At 36.0% G+C, this 9,952-nt stretch overlaps 1 protein-coding gene across 1 annotated transcript in view; it reads right to left on the reverse strand.

The window, feature by feature from the left end:
- LOC124352867 (GTP-binding protein 2) overlaps window positions 1-3,066 on the reverse strand; it is a 41,845-nt gene extending 38,779 nt beyond the window's left edge. The window contains exon 1 of the mRNA XM_046802582.1: window positions 2,876-3,066. The gene's annotated coding sequence lies outside the window, so the exon portion shown is untranslated. The remainder of the gene's footprint in view (window positions 1-2,875) is intronic.
- Window positions 3,067-9,952: the final 6,886 nt, after the last annotated feature.

The following is a 9,952-nucleotide window of genomic DNA, read 5'->3' on the forward strand; positions in this document are numbered from 1 at the left end:
TGGGCCCAATACTACCGTTGAAATTGATGAGAGTTGCTTTGCTAAGAGAAAGTACAATACAGGTAGGTTTGTACCTAATCAATGGGTTTTAGGAGGAATTTTTCGGGAGACAAAAGAATGCTTCCTTGTGCCTGTTCCGAACAGAACTGCTCGTACATTGCTGCCTATAATTATTGAAAATGTTGCTCCGGGTACAACAATTATTACCGATGAATGGCGTTCGTACCATGGACTGGGAGACACCTATGAACACTTGACAGTTAATTATTCTATTAATTTTGTTGATCCCCAGACTTTAGCACATACTAACACAGTTGAATGTTTGTGGGGTAAAGTCAAATCACGAAATAAGAAACAATGGGGTACTTACCGTCCAATGTTAAACAGTTATTTGTGTGAGTACATGTGGCGCAAGAAATACGCACATGAAAATTTGTTTGAGAAAATGTTGGAACATATTTCAATCTTCATGCGACTGCAGTGATCAGTACTATTTACAACAATAACAATTGTACATTGGTTATCCTTTTGAATTATAAATAAAACATATGACGGCGTGTAAAATGTTTTTTAGATGCTATTTAAATCACTTCATTCCAGGTATTTACTATTATTAACAATTGGCTAAAGAAAACCAAAATTTAATCTAATTTAAGTACAAACATCATTGGTAGTGAATTAACGGAATTCCAGACCATAAAACTAATGGTAGTGAATTAACGGAAAAGAACCCTAATAACATATCTAAAATGTTGAATTTCTTATGAAATTAAATTAGAAATGGTAAATTAAGAATATATTTTAGGCTTCTCACTGCATTTGTCACCAAACCCTCTAGAATTTTGGCCTACTACTGATAAGTAAGCAATTTCAGTGTATGTTATCAGTAAGGGCTGTGCTCAACCTACATTTATGTCTGGAGGCACTGTTGTGTGACCATTCGACTACTAATACTGATTTTTTAAAGTTTTTGGGACTTCTGTTGATTTCATATTTACTGTTTACATTTTCCTATTTAAAATATCAACAAATAATGTGAAGTGGGACACACACAATTTTGACATTTGATGTATGGGTTTTAGTGTTTACTTTATTCTTCAGTACAACCTTTGCAACATATTGCAAGTACATTATACTTGGAGACCATTGAACACAGTAATCAATTGTAATATATAAGGCTACCCAATATCTAAACAATTTATCATAAAACCTATTTACTCTAAAATAGTAGTGGTAAAATGATAATGAGTATAGATTGCCATGTATGCTCATTCACTGAATAATAGATTTGAACTTCAAGGAATCCCTTAGATTCTATTTCAATTATTTTTTTTGGATTTGAACTTACTTATGAAATCAACAAAAAATGCAAGGTGGAGGATTTTGTGAACTGGTAAATTTTAAACAATCTTAGACTGACAATTCTGACAACATACAAAATATGGGGAGGCTTTATTAAGCGGCCTACACTCGTTATCCAATTTTTATTATCGAACAATTCGATATATATATTAAAAAAACTTGGGTAGGGTACGATAAGCGGACCCAGTTTTTTATATCGAAGAATATAGTCCTCGATACCTAATATTCGCATCTCAAATCCTAGACTATCAATCGTTATAAAAGTACCTATAGTCCTCAATAACAATCATATGTTTTAAATTAAAATATGAATTTAATATTTACAGTGATCAAACAAATTATTATAACCAAAATTAGGAAAACTGTAGACGACCATATTTACTCATCTCACAGTTACAGTTGTTTCTTTCCCACAAATTTCACATAATGGGTTTTTCGGTACGAGTCCAACATGTTGAAGCCACGAAAAAGCAACGTCGTGTAGTTTTCTAAAATTGACTGCCATTTTTAATAATCAGAATTACACTTATGTAAAATTGAAATATTATCCTATGTGTATTATTTTAGAGTGTTTACAGCTGTTGATATAGATTATTTAAGTTAATAGTTCAAAATAATTAATTATATCGATGGTTATGATTAAGTAATATTGTTGTCAATTTCGATATAAAAAACCGGGTCCACTTATCGTACCCTACCCAAAAAACTTTGATATTGTATAATAATCGTACGTAACAATAGTTATAATACATTAAAAGCAAGAATAATAAATTACAATTTTAATAACATAAATTTAACAATAACATTACAAAATAACAAAATCAACTATGGCCTATATTAAAAACCGTTACAATACTAACAGCTTGCCCGAAAAACAATGAGCTGTGAGCTATTGCTTTTGTGAAATGGAGGAAAGTATTCTCCCCATGGGTAATCAGGAGCCTAACTCACATTTGTATACAGAAATGTCTCAGATAATTTCCTTATATTGATTGCTAGTTTTAAATTCTCCAGCAATTAGTTACTTCTTAGTGCTTATTGCTTACATAAAAAATTAATATAACTAAGTTCAAATCATATATTTAAAAATTAAGTATAATATTAAATTATTCATTCCGATAAAAACAATCAATCCATTCGATGATAAAAATTGAATAACAGTGTAGGCCACTCCTGGCTTATTAAAGTCTACCCCAAAATATGGACAGATCAGTTTATAGAGTTAGGTCTAGCCTATAGCTTAAAATAACATACATTAACATTAAATATGTATGTATATATTTCATTTTTGTACAGCTATGAACAAAGCTTCAACTAACTGAAGAACAGTACATTATTTAATAAATATGAAAGTAACCTGGGTTATTCATCCATTCGATGATGCAATATATAACCGGTGTTGTGTGCTAGGTTTACATGGATTGTTCCCCAGCCAAATTTGGACATTCTAAATTTTTCTTAATTTGATTTCGTAGCTGATTGGTATTAACCATTAACAATAAAAATTACATACCTGTCAGTTTTGGAGAAATAACAACAAACGTAAACCACGTATAAAAACAAACAATATGGTAGTGTTGATGTTTACTGCATTATATGACAGCTCGAACTGACAGCTTTGAGCTTTCTGTTGCTGCACCGTTTATTCACTTCATCTGCTCATTCTTTTTCTTTATCCCCTCCTCTTTCGTCGCTTCTTCCCTCAAATAATTGCTCCCAACTCAACGCTGGTAACGCACGAGACCAAACTTAAGCGTTTTTATCGTCGTGTATAATAAAACCTGTAGATAGAAGGTTGGCAACAAACATAGCGCGCCGCTCCGTTGTAAGCGTTATTCACGCGGCGTTTATAACTCTGGAATAAAGCAACGCCCTCTAAAATGTTATTCCATAGACATACGATATATCCTTATTTCTCTGCCCTTTCGCAATTTTCATCATTCTTACATCATAACGCAAGATGTTTTCCCCATATTACTTTATGACGTATCAATATTGCGTCATCTATAAGTAAAACGCGTAAAGTCGTTATTTACATTTCCTTGATCATACTTTCAATGTATAAGTAGAAGAATGTATTCATTCACACAATGTACTCATTCACATCATTCTCAAAATAAATACTGGTAAATTAAAGCACGAGACAATACTCTTTATAGTATTACTAGATACTTTATTTGTATTTTTTATGAACTATTTTAAAGCTAAAGAGAGGTTCTTATTTTGAGTTAAAAGTCAATTCCTTAGCTAATTGTTTATGCACGATTCTCAGAAGTTTTAGTTAATGTGCAGCTCGTTCTGAACCTTCTGTTGTATAAAATTTAAAATGTTTTGTTTAAGAAACTTTTACAAAACTAATTCTCGCTTTTATGACTCTGCCATATGAATCTTTAAATAAACTTAACCTTATACAACGTAGAGTAAATATCAAGGATTTAGATTTAAATTGTATAGAAAACAACACAGAATGAAATAATATGAAATATTTTTTATGTTCATGCATGGTTTTACCATAAGCCATAAAGTACAGACAGTTTCAACAATGAATTAAATGTTTTGAAACTTGACAGAAGCTCTCTTTACTTTTACGTTTTGAACTTCTGAGGATGACTATTGTGTTGAAAGTTTAGAAATCAGACTATAGAACTGACTTTATAAAATGGTGAGAACCTATTTTAGTTTAATTGTTCAGTCCAAGAGACCAATAATATAAATTACTATAGGTAGTTGAAGAAAGTTTAGATTCTTGTGGATGAGAAGTGATTTTGGTTTTATCTATTTGAATTATTTCACAAAGCAAAATTACATCTTTACTTAGTTAAAATATTTGTACAGATGTAATTTATGTCATTGTAATCATTTGCTGTGAATATTGGAATTTTTTTAATAACATAAGTAGATAAATTGAGGAACGGGGTGCAAAAACGACTTGTTCCGGCTCAGGTCTTTTTTCGTTGAAGTTTCTCTCTCTCTCTCTCTTATTTATTTTATTGTGACACTTTCAATCCAGCAACGCTGGTCAATGAAGAAGACATCAGGTATCAGGTAAGAAACTATCATGTAAAGATATCAGAAATGATGAAGAAAGTAAAAGAACTGAAAGTGTTTAAAAGTAGTAGCTTGCCTGCCAAAGAAATCCGTGAGATACAATGCTCGAATCCAAATGCTATATGCAAGATTTAAGTTGAATTAATAAAGATAAATCACGGTTTTAGAGATTATCTTAAGAACAATACCAAGGGATTTGAACCCACCAATAAATTGTCCAAAAACTCATACATTACTGTTTATCAGAGTATGAGCGGGGTTGCAGTCATATGAGCACAATAAAATTACTGATCTTAACAAGACTGTCAAATTTGTAAATTTCAACCCTAATATTTATAATATTGAATTGTCTAAATATCTTGACTTGGAAACCAGAATCTTATGTCAAGACATGTCTACACCAAGACTCCTCGACTGATGAAACTTGAACATAGTACTAGCTAAGCATAAGCAACTTCTCCAATAAAAAATAAGAAGGTAGATATACAAATTATTTACAAGTATTTGATTTATTTAATTATGTTGATATTCATTTTTTTCTATTTTAATTAATATAATACTACTTATGTTAATCATACTTCTCCTGTAGCAGGAATGGAGTTAGATCGGGGGTGTTGCTTTAACCTTTTTGAGACTTATTACAGTTGGAATTTAAATATTTATGATGGCATGTAAAAGCAATACGATATAATAAATATGCATGAACAAAACTACTACTGTGTTTTAAATAATTTATTTTATATTTTTATCTCTCTATGCATTACTTTAATAAATTAAAGCAAGCTTGAAATCAGGACCTAGAGGATGGGTTGACCTTAGTTCGGGCAATCCCCAATGAACTGCGAAAGTACTTCCCCATGGGTGACACTATCTATATAGACATTCAAGACTAATGGGGGATCCGAATCCAACCAGTGATAGGGCTCGGATGAACGTTTATCAAGCGTCTTGCATGAAGTAGTCCTGATGTTAACAGAACCCCAGAATCTAGGCTAGTGCCCCGATTTGCACTCTGCGACAGCGGTTGCCCTCGGCATCTCGCAGTAGTGGTGCCAGGTCGTACATGGCCAGTCTCAACGTTCTGTGCGAAATCGTACCACACACATACTTTTGTATGGGCTGGGGGCCTCTAATCACACCTTAATTTAGTATTATTAAGTCAGTCGGTACATCTATTAATATTAATATCACTTAAATAATAAATTAGTTAATAAATTAATGTACTGTAATCCATCCTTTTAAAACAAGAAACCTTAGGTGGTCGCAGTTTTTTTCCCCCAAGTCTTCAGGGATCGTCTCAGGGGAAAGACAATGTGGCCAAATCTATCCCTGTCTTTGTTAATATCCTGTCAGCCCTCGTATAAACCAATAAGGGGCGGCTACTCATCACCCCTAGAGAACTCCCGACTCTTCTCTTCGCGTCATGGACAGACAGCTATCACAATCTTCACCTGTGTGTCGTCACGTACGTACTATATCTTATTTGCACAGGCTATACGGGTCTTACATCGCTAGTTTAAACAGGATAATTTATACTAATACTTATTTCACTTTCGATCGTAAGGCTCCGTAACAGTAGTGAAATAATGACCTGTAGTTTCTAAACTTGTTGTTCTAGACTTGATTATTGAATAATCAAAATAGTTTAAGATACTAATAACTTAGCAAGTATCAGGCAATCAATATAGACTACTAATATATGCTTTAGACTACATTTAAAGCAAATACAATTACAGGAAAGATAACCCTATGCAGAGTACGGGTGTGAATGCGAGTGCGTGCGCGTGATTGCTCGTGAGTGTGTACGTGTGAGCTCATATCTCCTTGACCGGACTGTAATCCATCCTTTTAAAACAAGAAACCTTAGGTGGTCGCAGTTTTTTTCCCCAAGTCTTCAGGGATCGTCTCAGGGGAAAGACAATGTGGCCAAATCTATCCCTGTCTTTGTTAATATCCTGTCAGCCCTCGTATAAACCAATAAGGGGCGGCTACTCATCACCCCTAGAGAACTCCCGACTCTTCTCTTCGCGTCATGGACAGACAGCTGTCACAGAAGAGTCGGGAGTTCTCTAGGGGTGATGAGTAGCCGCCCCTTATTGGTTTATACGAGGGCTGACAGGATATTAACAAAGACAGGGATAGATTTGGCCACATTGTCTTTCCCCTGAGACGATCCCTGGAGACTTGGGGAAAAAAACTGCGACCACCTAAGGTTTCTTGTTTTAAAAGGATGGATTACAGTCCGGTCAAGGAGATATGAGCTCACACGTACACACGCACGAGCAATCACGCGCACGCACTCGCATTCACACCCGTACTCTGCATAGGGTTATCTTTCCTGTAATTGTACTATGTTCAAGTTTCATCAGCCGAGGAGTCTTGGTGTAGACATGTCTTGACATAAGATTCTGGTTTCCAAGTCAAGATATTTAGACAATTCAATATTATAAACATTAGGGTTGAAATTTACAAATTTGACAGTCTTGTTAAGATCAATCATTTTATTGTGCTCATATGACTGCAACCCCGCTCATACTCTGATAAACAGTAATGTATGAGTTTTTGGACAATTTATTGGTGGGTTCAAATCCCTTGGTATTGTTCTTAAGATAATCTCTAAAACCGTGATTTATCTTTATTAATTCAACTTAAATCTTGCATATACCATTTGGATTCGAGCATTGTATCTCACGGATTTCTTTGGCAGGCAAGCTACTACTTTTAAACACTTTCAGTTCTTTTACTTTCTTCATCATTTCTGATATCTTTACATGATAGTTTCTTACCTGATACCTGATGTCTTCTCCATTGACCAGCGTTGCTGGATTGAAAGCGTCACAATACAATAAATAACTAACTAAATTTTACTATTTACACTATTTACAAATGCAAGTGGCGGCAAGGCTAGGCTATGTTGCTCGCGTTCTCGAAAAAATCTTTGATTGAGTAGAGAGGGTTGGCCAGGGACCACTTCCTAAGCTTCCATTCAAAGTCCCTGCTCTCAAGAGCTTTAATATGTTGAGGGAGGCAGTTGTACATTCTTACTGCTAATGCGGGGAAACAATCTCTTGTCTTGCTTAGCCTACAGGAGACTGTATTTAGTTGTGAGCTGTTCCTCAGCCTGTAGGCATCCTGTGCAAGGTTTTCCTTGACATGTAACAAGCTAGCGACAACTCAAAGCCACTCACTATTATCATTAATAAGTCTTTTGAGGATGGATACTTCCCAAATGAAATTAAAACCTCTAAGGTTGTGCCTATACACAAGTGCAATGAAAGAGATCAAGTTAAGCAATATAGGCCAGTAGCTGTTCAAAGTGTATTCTCTAAAATAATTGAGATCATCTTTCTGAAAAGATTAATCCCTTACTTGGAGAAAAATCAAATTTTGAACAACCACCAGTATGGTTTCAGGAAATGTAGGTCCTCAACAGATGCAATATTGGATTTGTTAATTGATTTATATGAGAATCTTGATTTAGTGGGTGAACAGTTGTGTATATTTTATGATATGACAAAGGCTTTTGATCTACTATCACATGATGTACTTATCAAGAAGCTGTTAGCTATCGGGATAAGAGGCAGGCATTGAAGTGGATCCATAGCTACTTGAAGGACAGAAAAATGGTGGTAACTGTACGATATTCAGGAACAGATGGTCTAACTCGACACTACCGTTCAGAGGTCTCTCCCCCTATTAACACAGGTGTTCCTCAAGGTTCAAATTTGGGCCCCGTACTGTTTCTGCTCTATGTGAGTGATTTACCACAATCAATAACAGAAGGTAAGGTCTGCCTATTTGCTGATGATGTTTGTCACTGTTTTGAAGACCTGAACAAGGATTTACTAAGATGCAGAGCACAGGAAGGTCTTAATGAAATGAGCAAATGGTGTCAGGAAAATAAGCTACTGCTAAATAAAGGCAAAACTATGGCTCTAATGTTTTACAACAGGAAAAAACCAGATAGTGCCCTTTTACTACGGCTTGAGGGAGCGAGCATAGCAGTAGATGAAAGCGTGAAATATCTTGGCTTAACCATAAGCAGTGACCTAAGGTGGCAACAACATATTATAGAATCCATATCAGCGAGACTTACATGGTGCGAAGGCTCCAGTCAATTATGGACGAGGATGTGCTTTTGAAGGTGTACTTTGGATGCTTTCACAGTATCATCAGCTATGGAATTATCTTCTGGGGAAATAGTTCAATGGCGCAACAAATTTTTTTGATCCAGAAACGCATCATAAGGACTATCTGCAAAGTACCCTATCTAGCTCACTGTAGGGCACCCTTTATTCAGTTAAAGATGCTAACAGCCATCTATATTCTTGAATACGCAATAATGGTAAGGAGGAACCCTGAAATATTTATAAAAAATGACCAAGTACATCAATATGCTACAAGACAAAAGAAGAACGTTTATGTCAGCCAAGTAACATCCAGCCTAGCAAGAAGTGGCCCAAGATTCATGTTTGGGAAAATATATAATAGAATCCCAGCTGAAATTAAAGTAATTGAAGATATTTCAAAATGATGTCATAGCGGAGCGCTAGTGGTCTCATTCAAGAGGGGGTACTGTGTAAAGTTTTGTCCCGACACGGTTCAGTCGCCATCATGCGTTGGAATAGTGAGGAGCGTGCCTTTGCAGTTGAGGCCTACTTTTCAAGCGGATGTTCGGTTATTGCAACACAGCGTGCATTTCGGAATCGCTTTAATTTAGCCCCGTTGGCTCCCGTCCCAGACCGCAAATCAATTGTTACATGGGTCAATCAATTGTTACTACATTCAGACAAACTGCAAGTGCGACAAAACGAAGAACTGGAGTCCCTTGGCCCGTTAGATCACCTGAGAACATTGAAGGAGTGAGAGCGTCAATGTTGCGATCACCACGGCGTTCTGCGCCGTGCAAACACGCATCTGCCCTTGGACTATCCGATCGTTCTGTGAGAAGAATTATTCGTGATGATCTTCATTTTCATCCCTATAAGATGGCGATAGTGCAGGAACTTTCAGAACGTGACTTCAATTTTCGGATGAACGCGTGTGAGCTTCTTCTTGATGTCGTTCCCGAGGGTGCTATTGTTTTTTTTAGCGATGAAGCCCATTTTCATTTGTGTGGGTCGGTTAACAAACAAAACATGTGCTACTGGGCTGACACCAACCCTCGAGAATTGCATCAAAGGCCTTTGCATTCACCGAAAGTCACAGTGTGGTGTGCAATTTCCTCAGCTGGAATTATTGGTCCCTGGTTTTTTGAGGAAAATGAGATTACAGTGACAGTGACTTCGGACCGGTATGTAAACATGCTACAGAATTTTTTTTTTCCCACGGCTAGAAGATTTGGATTTGGGGGACACTTGGTTCCAACAAGACGGTGCAACAGCACACACTTCGAGAGCATCGATGGCTGTTTTGAGGGAAAACTTTCCAGAGCACCTTATCTCAATTAGAGGCGATTTGTAATGGCCGGCACGCTCTCCCGATCTGTCATCTTGTGATTTTTTTCTATGGGGTTTTTTGAAATCCCGTGTTTATGTGAACC

This window comes from Homalodisca vitripennis, chromosome 1 (assembly GCF_021130785.1).
Source record: "Homalodisca vitripennis isolate AUS2020 chromosome 1, UT_GWSS_2.1, whole genome shotgun sequence".
In the NCBI taxonomy this organism is placed as follows: Eukaryota; Metazoa; Arthropoda; class Insecta; order Hemiptera; family Cicadellidae; genus Homalodisca; species Homalodisca vitripennis.